At 53.2% G+C, this 14381-nt stretch overlaps 3 long non-coding RNA genes across 3 annotated transcripts; all 3 read right to left on the bottom strand.

The window, feature by feature from the left end:
- Positions 1-373: 373 nt before the first annotated feature.
- On the bottom strand, positions 374-1435 carry LOC135580626 (uncharacterized). The gene is made up of 2 exons (XR_010475544.1): positions 1294-1435; positions 374-1182 (listed from the first exon to the last, which is right to left on the bottom strand). It is a non-coding gene; the product is annotated as an uncharacterized LOC135580626 (long non-coding RNA).
- A 5008-nt stretch (positions 1436-6443) lies between these two features.
- LOC135580625 (uncharacterized) lies at positions 6444-7510 on the bottom strand. The gene is made up of 2 exons (XR_010475543.1): positions 7364-7510; positions 6444-7252 (listed from the first exon to the last, which is right to left on the bottom strand). It is a non-coding gene; the product is annotated as an uncharacterized LOC135580625 (long non-coding RNA).
- Positions 7511-12511: 5001 nt separating this feature from the next.
- LOC135580624 (uncharacterized) lies at positions 12512-13512 on the bottom strand. The gene is made up of 2 exons (XR_010475542.1): positions 13432-13512; positions 12512-13320 (listed from the first exon to the last, which is right to left on the bottom strand). It is a non-coding gene; the product is annotated as an uncharacterized LOC135580624 (long non-coding RNA).
- Positions 13513-14381: the final 869 nt, after the last annotated feature.

Raw genomic sequence — 14381 nt, 5'->3', positions numbered from 1 at the left:
AAGCTGGGGCTGACCCGTCCCTGGCTCGACAAAACTGACTGCCCTGATCCTGCCCCAACACGCCGCAGGTGGCAAGAGAGAGATGTCCCACCGTCTCCATCAGCATGCCTCCAAAAGGCCCTCCCTGCCTTTCCGTGATGGGCCTGCCCACGTCCATCCTCAGCAGCCACCACGAAGGCTTGGAGGGAGACCAAGCGAAAGTCCATCTCAAAGCGACTGGCCTGCACGTGGCCAGGGATGAGGCAAGGGCAGCGTGGAAAGGCTGAACAGGAAATTGTGCATCGACCTGTGGAGAAAATCACCAGCCCCACAGCACATGGTGCCCAGAACAAAGTTGTGACTTCAGGAGAAAGAAACACACGGAGGCTCAGGCTGGGATGCAACATTTTTTTAATGAGAAGACAAAGTTTAAATTTTAAAGGAAGGTGGAAGAACACTGAGCGTGAGAGGCCCAGGGCTTCCCAGGGCAAGAGGACATCACTTTTTGCAGTGGCATGCAAGGCGCTCTTTTCTCTCCATTGCAGCCGCAGATGGTGAGAATAACCTGCCACCCACAGCAGGGGTGGGTGGAGTATGTTGCCCTGGTCATCAGCAAAAGCTTTGAAGCCCAGCAGCGAGGATGCGTGGGCTGCCTGGCAGTAGCAGAGAAAGCAAAGGAAGACTAAGACCAAGAAGGGCATGGTGTCAAGGGATGACACATGGCTCCCTTCCAGTTAGAGCATGAGGATGAGGCAGGTATCTCATACGCTGGGAACACCCGGCATCTCCTGGGTCCTGGGTCCAGATCTCGTTTCTCCATTCCTGGTTGTTCTTCCCAAGGTGAGCGATCCGCTGGCCCTACTAGTACAGGTGGCAGGAACGCAGGGGCCCACACAGACCGCTCCCAAGGCCTGTGAATCTCCCAAAGCCAAGGGCTCCCCCGGAAGAGACGGGGACCCCTCCAGTGCTGAGGGAACTCCCAACAGCAGCTGACAGAGCGGACCCCACGGCTGTGCTCTGAGGGAAAGAGGTGAGGATGGGGCCGGGCAGGGTGACCACCACCGGGGGGGGTTCGATGACGGTGGTGGAGTCAGCGCACCGCAGAACGCAAGACTCATTGCAGCTGTTTGCAAGGGGGGCTGGTCCGCAGGGGTAAGGGAGGCAGGGTCTGTAGCAAGACATCTCTCGGCGAGGGAGGCAGAGCTGAAACACAGAGCCGGGCATGAGCCCCAGATGGAAGCCGAGGGAAGAGGATGGGTCAGAAGCACAAGCGTGCTCACAGAAAGAGCCCGTGTGTGCTCAGCTCGGACTTACCTAGGCGACTGAGGAGATGGCCGCAAGGGCAGTGTTTGGCAGGCCTGGAGACGCATGGACTTTTATACCCTGCCTCCTGTCCTTGGGCATCCAGAAGCATTCTTCATGCATGAAGCACTTTGCTAACTAGCAGTATTTGCTTGCAGAGGTTTCCTGGATGATTAGATTTTTCCCCTTTCATCTGAGAGGTTTTGCTCGCGTGTAACACGTGACGGAGACCAAAGTGTGCCCTTTGAGGCGCAGCAGTCATGCTGACCCCTAAGGCCGGAGGACGTGGTTGTTCGTCTCATCTCAGGTGCTCTCAGAGAAGCTCAGTGGCTTGCTGGCCACGGCCATTCCTGGAGCACGCCCACAGCCACCGCCCCTCCACGCTGCACGCTGCCCTTCGGGCACTGAGGATTTCAGCACCTCAAGTCACCTCGCTATTGTTTCCAGCTCAGGGCCTTGGCCTGAGCAGCAGACACTCACAAGTTTAGCAGGTGGCTTAGGCACTTGGGCAGTGGCCAGCCCAAGTCTTTGTGGCTTATCCTCTGCCCGGCCCTCGCACTCTTCAGCTTTTTGGACCCACTAAGGCAACTGTTTCACTCTGACCCCGACCTCCCAGTAGCACCTGGGAGCTCTGAATCCCTGCCTTTACCACATCCCACAAAGGATGTTGGCCTGCAGGATGAGCACGAGGGGAAAAACAAATCCATTTTGGCTTGAATTACCTTTAGGCAAGGAGTCATAAGGCTCTCCGAACTCCTAACCATTCTTTCGACAGACTTGTTTTTCAGTAAACAATAAATCCTCCGAGCTGAGCTCATATGCCCTGTGGGAAGAAGAAAAGCAAAGGTGACATCCCCTAGGAACAGCACCTTCAGGTCCAGGAGTGAAACAGCTGGACCTTTGTGATGAGAATGACCAGCTCAGCTCTTTGTCCTCCCCTTTGATGTACTGCTGATGCCTGTATGACTTGGGCAGAGGGTGAACCACAGGGACTGCTGAACAGTGTGCTCATCACAGGCCTCACTGAATGCCCGTGTCCCCATGTGAATGCTCACGCTCACCTTCTGCACACACAGGGACACATACAAAGCCCGTTGTCCTTGTTGGGAAACCAAACCAAACATCTCCCAGCCGAACTCAGCTCCGCTGCATCCAGGCCAGCACAGTGCAACCCATCTCAGCCTTCCCCAGCAAAGACTGCACAAACTCAAACAGTGCCATTCCACACTAAATCAAATCAAATCAAATCAAATCAAATCAAATCAAATCAAATCAAGTCAAATCAAATTGAGGCACTGAAGACAAATTGCATCTCTGCTTTTTGACTCTTCCCTGGAAGGAGGTATTCTGCTTTTTGATGTGAAATGGTCAGTGGCTGAGTCTTTGGGTGAGGCTGTAGCTTCACCTGTGCTGCAGCTATCATGCCCTGATAGAATTCTCAGTCTTGAGGCATACTAGATGGGTAGAAAGCAGAGTTAGTGCCCCCTAAACCTCTGAAAGGAAAATGTTTGTCTGTTTAGGTCACTAGTAGATGGGATCCCTTGGGAAACTGGCCTCAGACATACAGGAGCAAATAGGAGCTGGCAGACCTTGAAAGACGTTTTGCTTTGGGCATTACAGCTCTCAGTTTGGATGTGCAAGAAGTCGTGCAGGAGAGGCAGGAGTCCAGCTTGCCTGAGTCAAGACCTCTTAGCCAAACTAAGACACAAAACCAAAATGCACAGGCAGTGCTGGCTGCGACACACATCCTGGGGAGATTATAGTGAAACGGCCTGGGACTGCAAGAAGGGGCTAAAGAAAGCCAAGGCACAGCTGGAGCTGAACTTGGCAAGGGACCTGAACAATTACCAAGGGTTTTCTTTCTTCGGGTACATAGGACAACAAGGGAAGATGAAAGGAACTGACCTCCCCCAAAGAGCAAAAGGGTACAGCTGGCTACCACCGACATGGAGAAAGCTGAGGTATTCAAAAACTTTTTGCCTCAGTCTTCACCTGCAACTGCTTTAGCCACGCCACCAGATTCATAGGATGAAAAGGCAGAGACTGGGAGAATGAAGTATACCCCACCGTAGCAGAAGATCACGTTTGAGACCACGTAAAGAACACGAATATACACCAGTTGGTGGGGCCTTATAGGATAGCTCTGAGGGAACTGACAGGTCAAAGTACTAAGGCACTACTCATCAAATGTGAGTAGTTGTGGCAGACCGGTGAGGGTCCCAGTGACTGTCCACAGTGACAGCCACACTCTTAAAAGGTGAAAAAAGGAAGACCTGGGAAACTACATGCTGGTCAGTCTCACCCCTGTGCCCAGCAAGACCATGCAGCAGATCCTCCTGGAAACTAGGCTAAGGCACATGGAAAACAGAGAGGTGCTTAATGACAGCCCACATGCCTCCCCCAAGGGCAAATCTTGCCTGACAAACTGAGTGGCCCTCTATGACGGTGTTACAACTGTGGTGGATAAGGGAAGAGTGACTGACAGCACCTACCTGGACTTGTGTGAAGCCTTGAATACTGTCCTGTACAAAATCCTTGTCTCTGAAATGTAGAGATATAGATTTGTTGTGTGGACTACTCGTTGGATAAGGAATTGGCTGGATGGTCACACTCAAAGAGTCAACGGCTTGATGTTGGTTATCCAGAGTGATCTCTCTGTCATGCCCAACAAACACAGCCTTCACAAGAGACGGCACAGGAAAAGCTGTGGCACGTGAGACGCTGATCCTGAGGGACAACACAGCTGAGGGATTTCCTAGTCCTTCCCTAGGATCATCAGGACAGGACTGAGCTGTGGGACAGAACGTGCACCTCCTGGCAGCTCAGCCGTGCTGCCAGTACGCAGGGAGGAGTCCCAGCACTACCTCATGGTGCCTCTGACAAGTACCTGATGCCTGGAGACTGGCTGCACATCAATCCACTCCTGGGGCTTGGATGACATAATTATGTTTTTCTCTCTTTCCTTCACCTATTAAACTGTCTGTATGGTGAGCCATTAATTTTCCAGCCTTTCCTATTCTCTCTGCTGTCCCTCTGGGCTGGGGGTGAGGGGAGGGAGCTAGCGACCGTGCAGGGGTTTAGCTGCTGCCTGTGATCAAGCCGTCTCAGCCCCAAGCGTTTGTTACTGCATCAGTGTTTCTCTCGAGCACCCTCATTTGGCAGCGTGAAGGAGAGAAACCGTAGAGCACCGTGGATGAAGAGCCAGGCATCACCATGGAGAGACCCTGATGAGATGAAGCAGAGGCAGTCTCTCCCTCCTGCGTGAAGCGGGGAATGAAAACCAGCAGGAAGTGGTGTCTGTCTCTGCCCCTCCTGTCTATGGCACGGCACCTTGACACCAAGCTCTTCTGTTATTCCCAGTGAGGAAAGGATGGCTTGTACCAACGGGATGTCTTCTAGGGAAGAGGCAGTGCTTCTTGACCAAAGAACTTTGATCGTGGAACTGAACAGATCTGCTATGGCATTAAGTGCCATCACCCACATCAGCACAAGAGTCACCAGTAGTCCTGTCACCTTTGCAGCCCACATAAAAATCACCCAGTTCCTGGTTGATGTCTCCTGGCTGGGGAATCCCATGTGAGACATTCACCTTTACTGGGATAAATGTGCTCTCGAGCTAGTGGAGCTCATTGGCAGAGCTTTAAACTAGACTTGAAGAGGGAGGGGGAATGATAGCAGGCCCGCCCGTGACAAAGCTGTGGAATGACATGCTGAGTTGAGTGGGGTGGGGTGCGAGTGAGGGCCTGATGCTCTGAGACGTGCTGGGTACACTGCAGCGCACTTGAAGTCCTATGAGGATGAGCCAGGAGCTCCTGAGGTAAAAGGAGCCAACAAGGAAGCACCAGTGAAATACCTCAGAGCAACTGAAGTGTGTTCCTCTAGGAAGGCAACGCAGATTACAGCCCAGCTAGAGTGCCTCTACATCAATGCAAACAGCATGGGCCAGAAACAGGAGTTGGAAGCCACTGTGCTGCTAGAAGGCTACACCCTAGTGGCCGTTACGGAAGCTTAGTGGGACAAGTCCCATGGCTGGAGTGCCACAATTGGCGGCTACGGGATGTTCAGAAGTGGCAGGTGAGGAAGGAAGGGTGAAGGCGTTGCCTTCTCCATCAAGAAATGGATAGAGCGTGAAGAGCTGTCTCTGATGAATATCTACATGACATAGTCATGAGCCTGCAATGTGCACTCGCAGCCCAGAAATCCAACCGTAGCCTTGGCTGCATCAAAAGGAGCGTGGCCAGCAGGTTTAGGGAGGTGATTCTGTCCCTGTGCTCTCAAGGGACACCACATGGAGCCCTGCATGCAGCGCTGGAGTCCCAACGGCAGCTAAAAGGAAAGACATGGACCTCCTGGAGAGGCTTCCAGAGGAGGCCACAAAAATGATGAGAGGGATGGAGAACGTCTCCTATGAAGAAAGGCTGAGAGAATAGGGGCTGTTCAGCCTGGAGAAGAGAAGGCACTCAGGAGACCCTGTTGTGGCCCTTCAGTACCTGAAGAGGGTTTATACGAACGATGGGGAACAAAGTTTTTATCAAGGCCTGTTGCGACTGGACAAGGGGCAATGGTTTTAAACTAGAGGAGAGTATCACAGAATCACAGCATGTTAGGGATTGGAAGGGACCTCAAAAGATGACCTTGTCCAATCCCCCTGGCGCAGCAGGAACACCTAGATGAGGCTAATACTCATGAGGCAGGATACTCTTAGAACGGTTCACGGAAGGTGGGACCTGTGAGTGAGCATCACCTTCCTCAGACAGTCACAGTGGCACCACTTGGATGGGCTACGTCCAAGCTGGGGCTGACCCGTCCCTGGCTCGACAAAACTGACTGCCCTGATCCTGCCCCAACACGCCGCAGGTGGCAAGAGAGAGATGTCCCACCGTCTCCATCAGCATGCCTCCAAAAGGCCCTCCCTGCCTTTCCGTGATGGGCCTGCCCACGTCCATCCTCAGCAGCCACCACGAAGGCTTGGAGGGAGACCAAGCGAAAGTCCATCTCAAAGCGACTGGCCTGCACGTGGCCAGGGATGAGGCAAGGGCAGCGTGGAAAGGCTGAACAGGAAATTGTGCATCGACCTGTGGAGAAAATCACCAGCCCCACAGCACATGGTGCCCAGAACAAAGTTGTGACTTCAGGAGAAAGAAACACACGGAGGCTCAGGCTGGGATGCAACATTTTTTTAATGAGAAGACAAAGTTTAATTTTTAAAGGAAGGTGGAAGAACACTGAGCGTGAGAGGCCCAGGGCTTCCCAGGGCAAGAGGACATCACTTTTTGCAGTGGCATGCAAGGCGCTCTTTTCTCTCCATTGCAGCCGCAGATGGTGAGAATAACCTGCCACCCACAGCAGGGGTGGGTGGAGTATGTTGCCCTGGTCATCAGCAAAAGCTTTGAAGCCCAGCAGCGAGGATGCGTGGGCTGCCTGGCAGTAGCAGAGAAAGCAAAGGAAGACTAAGAGCAAGAAGGGCGTGGTGTCAAGGGATGACACATGGCTCCCTTCCAGTTAGAGCATGAGGATGAGGCAGGTATCTCATACGCTGGGAACACCCGGCATCTCCTGGGTCCTGGGTCCAGATCTCGTTTCTCCATTCCTGGTTGTTCTTCCCAAGGTGAGCGATCCGCTGGCCCTACTAGTACAGGTGGCAGGAACGCAGGGGCCCACACAGACCGCTCCCAAGGCCTGTGAATCTTCCAAAGCCAAGGGCTCCCCCGGAAGAGACGGGGACCCCTCCAGTGCTGAGGGAACTCCCAACAGCAGCTGACAGAGCGGACCCCACGGCTGTGCTCTGAGGGAAAGAGGTGAGGATGGGGCCGGGCAGGGTGACCACCACCGGGGGGGGTTCGATGACGGTGGTAGAGTCAGCGCACCGCAGAACGCAAGACTCATTGCAGCTGTTTGCAAGGGGGGCTGGTCCGCAGGGGTAAGGGAGGCAGGGTCTGTAGCAAGACATCTCTCGGTGAGGGAGGCAGAGCTGAAACACAGAGCCGGGCATGAGCCCCAGATGGAAGCCGAGGGAAGAGGATGGGTCAGAAGCACAAGCGTGCTCACAGAAAGAGCCCGTGTGTGCTCAGCTCGGACTTACCTAGGCGACTGAGGAGATGGCCGCAAGGGCAGTGTTTGGCAGGCCTGGAGACGCATGGACTTTTATACCCTGCCTCCTGTCCTTGGGCATCCAGAAGCATTCTTCATGCATGAAGCACTTTGCTAACTAGCAGTATTTGCTTGCAGAGGTCTCCTGGATGACTAGATTTTTCCCCTTTCATCTGAGAGGTTTTGCTCGCGTGTAACACGTGACGGAGACCAAAGTGTGCCCTTTGAGGCGCAGCAGTCATTATGCTGACCCCGACGGCCGGAGGACGTGGTTGTTCATCTCATCTCAGGTGCTCTCAGAGAAGCTCAGTGGCTTGCTGGCCACGGCCATTCCTGGAGCACGCCCACAGCCACCGCCCCTCCACGCTGCACGCTGCCCTTCGGGCACTGAGGATTTCAGCACCTCAAGTCACCTCGCTATTGTTTCCAGCTCAGGGCCTTGGCCTGAGCAGCAGACACTCACAAGTTTAGCAGGTGGCTTAGGCACTTGGGCAGTGGCCAGCCCAAGTCTTTGTGGCTCATCCTCTGCCCGGCCCTCGCACTCTTCAGCTTTTTGTACCCATTAAGGCAACTGTTTCACTCTGACCCCGACCTCCCAGTAGCACCTGGGAGCTCTGAATCCCTGCCTTTACCACATCCCACAAAGGATGCTGGCCTGCAGGATATGCACGAGGGGAAAAACAAATCCATTTTGGCTTGAATTACCTTTAGGCAAGGAGTCATAAGGCTCTCCGAACTCCTAACCATTCTTTCGACAGACTTGTTTTTCAGTAAACAATAAGTCCTCCGAGCTGAGCTCATATGCCCTGTGGGAAGAAGAAAAGCAAAGGTGACATCCCCTAGGAACAGCACCTTCAGGTCCAGGAGTGAAACAGTTGGACCTTTGTGATGAGAATGACCAGCTCAGCTCTTTGTCCTCCCCTTTGATGTACTGCTGATGCCTGCATGACTTGGGCAGAGGGTGAACCACAGGGACTGCTGAACAGTGTGCTCATCACAGGCCTCACTGAATGCCCGTGTCCCCATGTGAATGCTCACGCTCACCTTCTGCACACACAGGGACACATACAAAGCCCGTTGTCCTTGTTGGGAAACCAAACCAAACATCTCCCAGCCGAACTCAGCTCCGCTGCATCCAGGCCAGCACAGTGCAACCCATCTCAGCCTTCCCCAGCAAAGACTGCACACACTCAAACAGTGCCATTCCACACTAAATCAAATCAAATCAAATCAAATCAAATCAAATCAAATCAAGTCAAATCAAATTGAGGCACTGAAGACAAATTGCATCTCTGCTTTTTGACTCTTCCCTGGAAGGAGGTATTCTGCTTTTTGATGTGAAATGGTCAGTGGCTGAGTCTTTGGGTGAGGCTGTAGCTTCACCTGTGCTGCAGCTATCATGCCCTGATAGAATTCTCAGTCTTGAGGCATACTGGATGGGTAGAAAGCAGAGTTAGTGCCCCCTAAACCTCTGAAAGGAAAATGTTTGTCTGTTTAGGTCACTAGTAGATGGGATCCCTTGGGAAACTGGCCTCAGACATACAGGAGCAAATAGGAGCTGGCAGACCTTGAAAGACGTTTTGCTTTGGGCATTACAGCTCTCAGTTTGGATGTGCAAGAAGTCGTGCAGGAGAGGCAGGAGTCCAGCTTGCCTGAGTCAAGACCTCTTAGCCAAACTAAGACACAAAACCAAAATGCACAGGCAGTGCTGGCTGCGACACACATCCTGGGGAGATTATAGTGAAACGGCCTGGGACTGCAAGAAGGGGCTAAAGAAAGCCAAGGCACAGCTGGAGCTGAACTTGGCAAGGGACCTGAACAATTACCAAGGGTTTTCTTTCTTCGGGTACATAGGACAACAAGGGAAGATGAAAGGAACTGACCTCCCCCAAAGAGCAAAAGGGTACAGCTGGCTACCACCGACATGGAGAAAGCTGAGGTATTCAAAAACTTTTTGCCTCAGTCTTCACCTGCAACTGCTTTAGCCACGCCACCAGATTCATAGGATGAAAAGGCAGAGACTGGGAGAATGAAGTATACCCCACCGTAGCAGAAGATCACGTTTGAGACCACGTAAAGAACACGAATATACACCAGTTGGTGGGGCCTTATAGGATAGCTCTGAGGGAACTGACAGGTCAAAGTACTAAGGCACTACTCATCAAATGTGAGTAGTTGTGGCAGACCGGTGAGGGTCCCAGTGACTGTCCACAGTGACAGCCACACTCTTAAAAGGTGAAAAAAGGAAGACCTGGGAAACTACATGCTGGTCAGTCTCACCCCTGTGCCCAGCAAGACCATGCAGCAGATCCTCCTGGAAACTAGGCTAAGGCACATGGAAAACAGAGAGGTGCTTAATGACAGCCCACATGCCTCCCCCAAGGGCAAATCTTGCCTGACAAACTGAGTGGCCCTCTATGACGGTGTTACAACTGTGGTGGATAAGGGAAGAGTGACTGACAGCACCTACCTGGACTTGTGTGAAGCCTTGAATACTGTCCTGTACAAAATCCTTGTCTCTGAAATGTAGAGATATAGATTTGTTGTGTGGACTACTCGTTGGATAAGGAATTGGCTGGATGGTCACACTCAAAGAGTCAACGGCTTGATGTTGGTTATCCAGAGTGATCTCTCTGTCATGCCCAACAAACACAGCCTTCACAAGAGACGGCACAGGAAAAGCTGTGGCACGTGAGACGCTGATCCTGAGGGACAACACAGCTGAGGGATTTCCTAGTCCTTCCCTAGGATCATCAGGACAGGACTGAGCTGTGGGACAGAACGTGCACCTCCTGGCAGCTCAGCCGTGCTGCCAGTACGCAGGGAGGAGTCCCAGCACTACCTCATGGTGCCTCTGACAAGTACCTGATGCCTGGAGACTGGCTGCACATCAATCCACTCCTGGGGCTTGGATGACATAATTATGTTTTTCTCTCTTTCCTTCACCTATTAAACTGTCTGTATGGTGAGCCATTAATTTTCCAGCCTTTCCTATTCTCTCTGCTGTCCCTCTGGGCTGGGGGTGAGGGGAGGGAGCTAGCGACCGTGCAGGGGTTTAGCTGCTGCCTGTGATCAAGCCGTCTCAGCCCCAAGCGTTTGTTACTGCATCAGTGTTTCTCTCGAGCACCCTCATTTGGCAGCGTGAAGGAGAGAAACCGTAAAGCACCATGGATGAAGAGCCAGGCATCACCATGGAGAGACCCTGATGAGATGAAGCACAGGCAGTCTCTCCCTCCTGCATGAAGCGGGGAATGAAAACCAGCAGGAAGTGGTGTCTGTTTCTGCCCCTCCTGTCTATGGGACGGCACCTTGACACCAAGCTCTTCTGTTATTCCCAGTGAGGAAAGGATGGCTTGTACCAACGGGATGTCTTCTAGGGAAGAGGCAGTGCTTCTTGACCAAAGAACTTTGATCGTGGAACTGAACAGATCTGCTATGGCATTAAGTGCCATCGCCCACATCAGCACAAGAGTCACCAGTAGTCCTGTCACCTTTGCAGCCCACATAAAAATCACCCAGTTCCTGGTTGATGTCTCCTGGCTGGGGAATCCCATGTGAGACATTCACCTTTACTGGGATAAATGTGCTCTCGAGCTAGTGGAGCTCATTGGCAGAGCTTTAAACTAGACTTGAAGAGGGAGGGGGAATGATAGCAGGCCCGCCCGTGACAAAGCTGTGGAATGACATGCTGAGTTGAGTGGGATGGGGTGCGAGTGAGGGCCTGATGCTCTGAGACGTGCTGGGTACACTGCAGCGCACTTGAAGTCCTATGAGGATGAGCCAGGAGCTCCTGAGGTAAAAGGAGCCAACAAGGAAGCACCAGTGAAATACCTCAGAGCAACTGAAGTGTGTTCCTCTAGGAAGGCAACGGAGATTACAGCCCAGGTAGAGTGCCTCTACATCAATGCAAACAGCATGGGCCAGAAACAGGAGTTGGAAGCCACTGTGCTGCTAGAAGGCTACACCCTAGTGGCCGTTACGGAAGCTTAGTGGGACAAGTCCCATGGCTGGAGTGCCGCAGTTGATGGCTGTGGGATGTTCAGAAGTGGCAGGTGAGGAAGGAAGGGTGAAGGCGTTGCCTTCTCCGTCAAGAAATGGATAGAGCGTGAAGAGCTGTCTCTGATGAATATCTACATGACATAGTCGTGAGCCTGCAATGTGCACTCGCAGCCCAGAAATCCAACCGTAGCCTTGGCTGCATCAAAAGGAGCGTGGCCAGCAGGTTCAGGGAGGTGATTCTGTCCCTATGCTCTCAAGGGACACCACCTGGAGCCCTGCATGCAGCTCTGGAGTCCCAACGGCAGCTAACAGGAAAGACATGGACCTCCTAGAGAGGCTTCCAGAGGAGGCCACAAAAATGATGAGAGGGATGGAGAACGTCTCCTATGAAGAAAGGCTGAGAGAATAGGGGCTGTTCAGCCTGGAGAAGAGAAGGCACTCAGGAGACCCTGTTGTGGCCCTTCAGTACCTGAAGAGGGTTTATACGAACGATGGGGAACAAAGTTTTTATCAAGGCCTGTTGCGACTGGACAAGGGGCAATGGTTTTAAACTAGAGGAGAGTATCACAGAATCACAGCATGTTAGGGATTGGAAGGGACCTCAAAAGATGACCTTGTCCAATCCCCCTGGCGCAGCAGGAACACCTAGATGAGGCTAATACTCATGAGGCAGGATACTCTTAGAACGGCTCACGGAAGGTGGGACCTGTGAGTGAGCATCACCTTCCTCAGACAGTCACAGTGGCACCACTTGGATGGGCTACGCCCAAGCTGGGGCTGACCCGTCCCTGGCTCGACAAAACTGACTGCCCTGATCCTGCCCCAACACGCCGCAGGTGGCAAGAGAGAGACGTCCCACCGTCTCCATCAGCATGCCTCCAAAAGGCCCTCCCTGCCTTTCCATGATGGGCCTGCCCACGTCCATCCTCAGCAGCCACCACGAAGGCTTGGAGGGAGACCAAGCGAAAGTCCATCTCAAAGCGACTGGCCTGCACGTGGCCAGGGATGAGGCAAGGGCAGCGTAGAAAGGCTGAGCAGGAAATTGTGCATCGACCTGTGGAGAAAATCACCAGCCCCACAGCACATGGTGCCCAGAACAAAGTTGCAACTTCGGGAGAAAGAAACACACGGAGGCTCAGGCTGGGATGCAACATTTTTTTAATGAGAAGACAAAGTTTAATTTTTAAAGGAAGGTGGAAGAACACTGAGCGTGAGAGGCCCAGGGCTTCCCAGGGCAAGAGGACATCACTTTTTGCAGTGGCATGCAAGGTGCTCTTTTCTCTCCATTGCAGCCGCAGATGGTGAGAATAACCTGCCACCCACAGCAGGGGTGGGTGGAGTATGTTGCCCTGGTCATCAGCAAAAGCTTTGAAGCCCAGCAGCGAGGATGCGTGGGCTGCCTGGCAGTAGCAGAGAAAGCAAAGGAATGATAAGAGCAAGAAGGGCATGACGTCAAGGGATGACACATGGCTCCCTTCCAGTTAGAGCATGAGGATGAGGCAGGTATCTCATACGCTGGGAACACCCGGCATCTCCTGGGTCCTGGGTCCAGATCTCGTTTCTCCATTCCTGGTTGTTCTTCCCAAGGTGAGCGATCCGCTGGCCCTACTAGTACAGGTGGCAGGAACGCAGGGGCCCACACAGACCGCTCCCAAGGCCTGTGAATCTCCCAAAGCCAAGGGCTCCCCCGGAAGAGACGGGGACCCCTCCAGTGCTGAGGGAACTCCCAACAGCAGCTGACAGAGCGGACCCCACGGCTGTGCTCTGAGGGAAAGAGGTGAGGATGGGGCCGGGCAGGGTGACCACCGCCGGGGGGGGTTCGATGACGGTGGTGGAGTCAGCGCACCGCAGAACGCAAGACTCGTTGCAGCTGTTTGCAAGGGGGGCTGGTCCGCAGGGGTAAGGGAGGCAGGGTCTGTAGCAAGACATCTCTTGGTGAGGGTGTCAGAGCTGAAACACAGAGCCGGGCATGAGCCCCAGATGGAAGCTGAGGGAAGAGGACGGGTCAGAAGCACAAGCGTGCTCACAGAAAGAGCCTGTGTGTGCTCAGCTCGGACTTACCTAGGCGACTGAGGAGATGGCCGCAAGGGCAGTGTTTGGCAGGCCTGGAGACGCATGGACTTTTATACCCTGCGTCCAGTCCTTGGGCATCCAGAAGCATTCTTCATGCATGAAGCACTTTGCTAACTAGCAGTATTTGCTTGCAGAGGTCTCCTGGATGATTAGATTTTTCCCCTTTCATCTGAGAGGTTTTGCTCGCGTGTAACACGTGACGGAGACCAAAGTGTGCCCTTTGAGGTGCAGCAGTCATTATGCTGACCCCTGAGGCCAGAGGACGTGGTTGTTCGTCTCATCTCAGGTGCTCTCAGAGAAGCTCAGTGGCTTGCTGGCCACGGCCATTCCTGGAGCACGCCCACAGCCACCGACCCTCCACGCTGCACGCTGCCCTTCGGGCACTGAGGATTTCAGCACCTCAAGTCACCTCGCTATTGTTTCCAGCTCAGGGCCTTGGCCTGAGCAGCAGACACTCACAAGTTTAGCAGGTGGCTTAGGCACTTGGGCAGTGGCCAGCCCAAGTCTTTGTGGCTTATCCTCTGCCCGGCCCTCGCACTCTTCAGCTTTTTGGACCCACTAAGGCAACTGTTTCACTCTGACCCCGACCTCCCAGTAGCACCTGGGAGCTCTGAATCCCTGCCTTTACCACATCCCACAAAGGATGCTGGCCTGCAGGATGAGCACAAGGGGAAAAACAAATCCATTTTGGCTTGAATTACCTTTAGGCAAGGAGTCATAAGGCTCTCCGAACTCCTAACCATTCTTTCGACAGACTTGTTTTTCAGTAAACAATAAATCCTCCGAGCTGAGCTCATATGCCCTGTGGGAAGAAGAAAAGCAAAGGTGACATCCCCTAGGAACAGCACCTTCAGGTCCAGGAGTGAAACAGTTGGACCTTTGTGATGAGAATGACCAGCTCAGCTCTTTGTCCTCCCCTTTGATGTACTGCTGATGCC

Source organism: Columba livia, chromosome 11 (assembly GCF_036013475.1).
Source record: "Columba livia isolate bColLiv1 breed racing homer chromosome 11, bColLiv1.pat.W.v2, whole genome shotgun sequence".
Taxonomy (NCBI): Eukaryota; Metazoa; Chordata; class Aves; order Columbiformes; family Columbidae; genus Columba; species Columba livia.
This window is presented reverse-complemented; position numbering and strand designations above follow the sequence as displayed.